This window comes from Myotis brandtii, unplaced genomic scaffold (genome assembly GCF_000412655.1).
Source record: "Myotis brandtii unplaced genomic scaffold, ASM41265v1 scaffold1229, whole genome shotgun sequence".
In the NCBI taxonomy this organism is placed as follows: domain Eukaryota; kingdom Metazoa; phylum Chordata; class Mammalia; order Chiroptera; family Vespertilionidae; genus Myotis; species Myotis brandtii.
Window position 1 is genome coordinate 106290 of NW_005354286.1, and position 7336 is coordinate 113625.

The 7336-nt window shown below is 49.7% G+C and overlaps 1 long non-coding RNA gene across 3 annotated transcripts in view; it reads right to left on the bottom strand.

The window, feature by feature from the left end:
- Positions 1-491: 491 nt before the first annotated feature.
- Positions 492-7336, bottom strand: part of LOC102239645 — a 43624-nt gene continuing 36779 nt past the window's right edge. For all 3 annotated transcript variants that reach the window (XR_001360674.1, XR_001360673.1, XR_313169.2), the window contains exon 3: positions 492-1258. This is a non-coding gene — a long non-coding RNA (uncharacterized LOC102239645). The remainder of the gene's footprint in view (positions 1259-7336) is intronic.

The following is a 7336-nucleotide window of genomic DNA, read 5'->3' on the forward strand; positions in this document are numbered from 1 at the left end:
CAGGAGAATAGGCCCTCGGCAGAGTCCGGGAAATCTGACTTCCAAAAAGGGGCTGCTCCATCAGGAATCAGGACAGAGCTACCCATGTCTTTAGGATACAACACAGACCCCCCCCTGCCAGCATGGCCAGGCTGCATCAGACCCTCAGTGGCCCACCCAACAATTTGCATCCTTTCAGCCAGAACAGAACCCAACCTGACCTTCCCCTCCAGGACCAGCTCTTCCTCGCTGTTTGCTATGTGCTGTAAAAAGCACCATTCCAATTAGAACTCTTATTTTGCTGAGACAGACCAATTAACACACCCTTGCTGCCCTCTCCAGATTCTTTGTCTTAAAATGATGTGGTCAAAAAGCACAATTTTCCTGGAAGTGATTCACAGCAGGAAGTGGGGGTGGGGTCGGGGAGAAAGCCTCAGAGGAGGTGTGCAGGGGAAGGGGCCAAGGCCCAGAGCGGGAGCCGCCTCTAGCAAAACCAGATAAACATCCAGTGGTTAAAGGCTATTATCTCCTTTATTCGAAAAATAAATATTTCACTTTTGAGTCGACATCTTTAAAATCACATTAAGCACAGAGAAGAAATACAGTCCCTTTGGAAATTGTGGACACATGTCGGAAAAGAGTCATGTTTGAAACAATGGGGGTGGGGTGAGCACTGATTCCAACTCATTCATGATCCTGACGCCCCTCCTCTCACCAGGGGGAGCTGCACATGGGTTTTAGGAGAGAGAAAGAAACACACACACACACACACACACACACACACACACACACACACACACACACACTGCTTTGAAGTCTGAAAGGCACATGAAGTGGACCATAAGGTGTATGGCACATTCACTGATAAAACGCTCCCTATTCCCTCCCAAGAAAAGTGGAAAAACTTTAATCAAGTCAAAGAGCAGAGAAGACAGGTGCTCCTGCTCAGAGCTCAGCATCGGGAAAATCTCTGACAACGCCAGCCATGTTTCCGCGGCTCTCCCCCGCCTGCGGCTCACTCGGTGACGGTGGGGCGCGTGGCCACGTACACGAACACCACAATCAGGAGCACGACCACGGCCAGCGTGGGCAGCACCACCGTGGTGATCTGCTGCCGGGCCTCCTGCATGGCCTGCTTTCGCTCCTTCTTGTCCTTGGACGTCTCCTTCTTGGGCTTCCCTTTGAGCTGCCGCATCTTTCCCGGGGGATGCTAGGAGGGCGTGTCCAGAGAGGGTTTTGAAGAGAGGGCCACACTCCTCCGGTCAAGGCACAGAACCTCCTGCAGAGAGAACAATGATCAAGAACGGAGCGAAAGGAAAGAGAAATCGTCAAGTTAAAGGCAAACGCTAAGCTAGGGAAATATCTGCAACTTATAAGGAGTTAAGAACAGCAGAGGTCAGCGTCAGCCCCCCTAAGTGTGGGCGGGCGGGGAGCTGGATATACCAGGGTAACACCGCCATCGAATGGGTCACAGCTGTGCTGAGATAGCGCCTCTCTGCCCCGCTGGTGGCTGGGCAAGGCCCTGAGTTCCACAGAAACACAATCGCTGCCAAAGCACTCACCTCACTGCCTCCATTTCCCGGAGAGGGGGGCACACTTCTCCTTTCCGAGGCTCTAACTGCTTAGTCTGCTGTGCTAGATTCCAGTCTCCCCAGCCAAGCTCCAGGATCAAACCGCAGGCAACCTGCAGACTTCAGGCCCGTGGCTGACCACCTGCCCGGTGCCTGATCTCAGGCCAGGGCAGCCTCCCTGGGACTGAAGAGGGCTTGGGGGCACCAGCTTCCCCATCTTCTGTTGGTTCCTTTACCACCCACACCAGCCTTCCAGAGTGGAATCTGGGTCAGCCAATGAACGGAGACGGCGAAGCCTGTGGTCCTGCCACCCACCTAACCCAGGGTTCTCAGCTCAGGGTTCTCGTAAGTTCTGTGGCCCGGGGAGGGTGCTCGGGTGGTGAAGCAGTGCAGACAGGGGTCTGGGGAGGAATAAAACCCAGGATAACTACAGAGCAACAGGTCTATACAAGTCTGACTCTTAGCTTTAAAAAGCAACAGAGTGCTCGCCCAGCCCCTGTGGCTCAGTGGTTGAACATCACCCTATGAACCAGGAGGTCACAGTTCGATTCCCAGTCAGGGCACATGCCTGGGTTGCAGGCTCCATCCCCGGTAGGGGGCATGCAAGAGGCAGCCAATCAAATGATTCTCTCATCACTGATGTTTCTCTCCCTCTCCCTTTTTCTCTCTGAAATCAATTAGAGGAAAAATAAATCCTATATAGATGTGTGTGTGTGTGTGTGTACTGAGTGGCCCAACTCACACCATAGGCCACGAGGATGCCACAGGTTGTAGCACCACCTGGACACTGGACACTGGAGCCTCAGGCACTGAGGCCACCGCCTCTACCCGTGGAAACTTGACGCAGCAGCTGTCACTGCCTCCAGGATGAATTCTGCAGCATCACCAGCTCCCATGAGCATCTGACTGGCGGAGCCGAGGCCCAGCTGCCCCCAGCCCAGCCTTCCAACCTCCATCGTAGGTGGAGTGTTTTCTAATCACAACGAAGGAGTGGGTGTTGGATATGGGGCAGAAAAATAAAGACAAATGTCCGTGCTACTCTCCCGGGAGACTAGCATGGAGTCAGGAGCTCTCAGAGGCAGAAGAGCAGTGTTTGCCACCACGCCTCTAACAACGAGGCTTTTGTAACAGGATGCTGTGTGCCCAGTTTGCACTACCAAGGGCAGCGGGGGGCCTGTCCCACCAATGAGGAAGATGACATTGACATCTGAGTGACTGTGGGAGGAGGAAGACAGAGTTGGGAAAGGTCTCACACGATACCTTCTTTTGGCGCCAGTGGACCTCTGTATCGTCCAATGAAAAGAGCCCAGGCTAAAGTGATGAATCGCTTTTACAAATGGGAAATCCATAGCCTTGCCACTGTCACAAAATGAGGGAGTGGCGAGGTCAAAGGTCAACCCACATCTGCCTGACCCCCAAGCCTAAATAGTCCCATCCTTCTGTGCCAGCTGCACATACCTTCCCAGCCCTTTACCCACTGTGGGGCCACGTCATTGCTCACCAGTCCCCGGCAGAGAGGAAGGCAAGGATGAGGCTCACACGGCACAGCCTGGCTTCTTTCCCACCAAACAGTCCAGGCAGGTTAGAGAAGACCCTAGATGAGTCCCAGCTTCCCAACCGCAGCCGCCATCTGGCCACCCCACTGCCTCTGGGTCCCTAACCAGGGAAACGGAAGACGTCACAGACAGCTGAGTTCTAAGGAAACTCCACCTGTTCTGCCCCCTCCCCCATCAACACTCATGGCAACTAGTCAGCCCTAGACATTCCAACTGGTCCCCACTATGTGGGGGCAGGGGGCAGGGAGGCAGAGAGAAAGTGAGGGAACACATCCTTTCTGATAGAACTGTTGTTAAAGTCATAATTTTTCTCCAATTATAGCTTTCCAGTCTTTTTTTCTATATATATGTGTACATACATATGTGTATGTGTATGTATATATACTGATATATATGTATATGTGTACACACACACACACACACACATGCACACATTAAATTCTTTGTGTATTTTTCTCAAATTTAGAGAATATAATGGGTTGGGTCCTATTAGGGAAACAGCAGGAGCAGAGGTCAGAACAGGGTCTGAAATCAGGGTTGCGCCTCAGCTCTGCTGGTTCTAGCTGTATGACCTTGGATAAGGCACTTAATCTCTCATGTCCTGACTTTCCTCCTCTGCAAAATGGAGTGAGAAAACCAGCTTGTGGAGTAACTGAAAAAATTATAAAACATGTATGATCTGAAGCATCTAGTAACCTCTGTGGACCAGGCCACACCAGATGCTCCATAAATGGCACACGGATGGTGCCGATGGGCACCAGGCTTATCAGAGGGATCACTGCGTAAGTTATATAAATGCCTAACCACTCTGCTATGAACCTAAAACTAATACAATATTGTATGTCCATGGTAATTGAAAAAAAAATTTCTGATTTTTTGAAATAATAACTAAAAAAGTGGCACACAGTAACTTGCTATCCAGGAAGATGTGTCCAGTGGAGAAGCACCACATGACCCACAGATAATGAAATCCCCCGTGTTGCCTCCTTTCCCGGGGCAGGTTCACCAGTCTGCTGCTGGGCAGGTTTGTTCACGCATCCGATGGGACAAGAAGGTGGGTTCCAGCTATGGAGGAAAGGTCCAGGACTGCACATCCCAACCAGCTCCCATATCCCAGACCTGCCAACCCAGCACTGCCCGGCAGCCACCAGCCACAAGCCACAGGTGGCATTTATATTGTGGCCACGGTCCAAACTGAGCTGTTTTGCAGTGTGAAGACTTAGTACAAAAAGAAAAAGAATGTAAAATACGTTGTTATATTTTTTATACTGATTATATGTTGAAATAATATTTTGGATATGTAGTGGGGGAGATTAAAACATATTGTTAAGTTAATTTCACTTGTTTTACTGTGGGGGTTTTTTCCCATAGGGAAGCTGAGGCACACTAAAGTCTAGGTAACTTCTGAAGTCACCAGGTTAGCACATAATGGAGCTGAGATGAAAATCTCATTCCAAAACCTGTTCCACCCCTTTTTTTAAATGGGCATATGTCTCATGGAGACCCTGCTTTCACTTCTTTTGGGTATGTACCCAAAAGAGAAATTGCTAGTTGATCCTAATTTTTAAAATTCCCATTCCTCTCCCCGCTCCCCTTTGGTATCTGTCAACTTGTTCTCCGTATCTATGGGTTTGTTCCTGTTTTGTTAATTCATTTTTTAAATTTATTTAGATTCCACATATAAGTGAGATCATATGTTATTTGTCTCTCTCTGACTTATTTCACTTAGCATGATACCCTTTAGGTCCATCCACGTTGTTGCAAATGGTAAGATTTTATTTTTTTATTGCTGAGTAATATCCCGTTGTATATACGTACCATATTTCTTCATCCATTCATCTACTGATAGGTACTTAGGTTGTTTCCATATCTTGGCTATTACTAGTAATGCTGCAATGAACCCAGGGCTGCATATATCTTTTTAAATTAAAGGCAAGTTATCTTACATACAAACTGTAGAGTTATAGTAGAAATTCTATAGTAGAGTAGAAAAAGTTATAGTAAAATACTATAAAGTAGCTAGCTACCACTTATAAATGCTCATTTCACTCTAAACACAGAAGGAATAACAGTTTTGCAAGATCGTTATTTTTACCCACATTTTACATGAAGAAACTAAGATTCAGAAAAGTATGGTGACTTGCCTGTGATCAAAGACTAGTAGGAAAGCAGCACAGTTTCAACCCCAGTGTAAAATCATAATAAGCACTCATCTAGATGAGGATTTGAACTCAGACCAAATTCCAAAGCCCAGCATTCCTCTTTGTGTGACCCCACTGTACCTCCCAGTCACCCCACAACTAAGAACAGCAGCTATCACTTCCGGATGGCTCACTACCTGTCAGGCTACCGCCCCAAAGCCCTTACAAACACGCAAACCTGACCATGGCCTTCATCCCATTTTGCAGACCAGGGGACTGAGGCTCAGAGAAGGCCCCAGGTGGCAAGTCAGCAGTGCAGCTGGGATTTAAATCTAGTTCAGAAACTCCTCCTCCCACACCACACAGCTGCCTCCAGGTGGCCAGGCCGTCCCTGGGATCACATCCCCTGGAAATGACGGGACTAAGAATTAAGAGTCCATGCCTGGTTCTAGCCCATCAGCTCTGGAAGCTACAGACACAGGAAAAGTGTGTGAGAGGGAGCCCAGGCCCTCCTGAGCTGGCCTCCCTTAGCAGCACGCAAAGCCTGGTCCTTACACCCACACCCCTGCCCGGATTCCTGGAAGGTTTCCTTGCATGCCCGCCCCGGGCTGTGCATCAGCCCTGGGTTTATTATTTATTTTTATTGTTTATTTTTTTTAAAGAATAGTTTACTGATTTTTTTTTTTTAGAGAAAGGGAGGAGGAGAGATAGAGAGAAACATCTATCGTCTGCCTCCTGCAGGTCCCCTACTGGAGATCGAGCCTGCAACCCAGGCATGTGCCCCTGACCGAGAATCGAACTGGCAACCTCCTGATGCATGGGAGGATGCCCAACCAACTGAGCCACCTGGCCAGGGCACTTTAGCCCTGGATTTAAAGATGCCCCACATCCTGCTTGACTTCCCAGGTGGGCCAGGCTACTCGAAAGGCCCCAGGAGGTCACAGGCTGTTGAAGGGGTGCCCGCCGAGCACAGTGTGACCTGGCCTGGTGATGATGTTAAGCGGCTGTGGACTGTGTCAGTTGCACCCCCACCTCCCCGCACAATCAAAGCAAGTACAGACACCAGACGCAGGTGGAAGCTCCCCCAGAAGACGACTCCCAGGGATGGAGGGCAGAGGCTGCCAATGGACTCTCCCTGCCATCCTCTCCTAAAGTGCCACAGCTCGCCTGTCTTCAGAAAAGGCAGCTGAAGGTGCTCCAAGAAAACAGGCATTTTTCTCGTACTTCCAAATCAGGAACTCAAAGGAATAAACACCACACAAGAACGTCTATGTGGGAGGGTCTCTCCCTTCTCTTCTCGTAGCTGCATCATCATAGCGTGAGCGTTCGAAGGACTGGACTGCTCCACGCTCCGTGCGAGGAGCCTGGGAAGCTGCCCTGAGTTCAGGGAAACATAAATCGTGTGCTTGAGAGAGAGCAGCGGCTCTGCGGTTCATCAAGTGTGCTGGCTTCACTGTATGTCCCCGGTATGTGGCCATAATGGGCCTGTGATCACTTCACTCCAGTCTGCCGCAGGGGTGGGCAGGCTGCCAGGAGAATTGTGCAAGATGGGACTCCTGACACCCGCTAAGCACCTGCTGATAACATGAGCGCCTTCCCCAGGAACACAGACATGAACAAACAATGACAGCCACAGGCAGGCCAGCTCCAGGGCCACCCCCTGCTGACCAGCCTCAGAGGTGGGGGGCGGGGGCTCACGAACTGACAGCTAGTGGGGGGATCAGAGCTACAGACAGACAGAAGCCGACGGACACCAACACACGTGCACTTACTTCTCTCACCACGGGCAAAAGGAAGAAGAAAATGGGTAATTTCGTGTCAGCAGAACCAGCTACTCCTAAGTAAAAAACCCGAGAACATGAAAGAACCTTTGGGTAGGTTGCTAATTACACATCAAAAGCTAAGGTTCTCAATAAGTTAGATTGCATTGCTTCAGCACACTGGGGTTTATAACAGGGGTGGGCAAACTTTTTGACTCGAGGGCCACAATGGGTTCTTAAACTGGACCGGAGGGCCGGAACAAAAGCATGGATGGAGTGTTTGTGTGAACTAATATAAATTCAAAGTAAACATCATTACATAAAAGGGT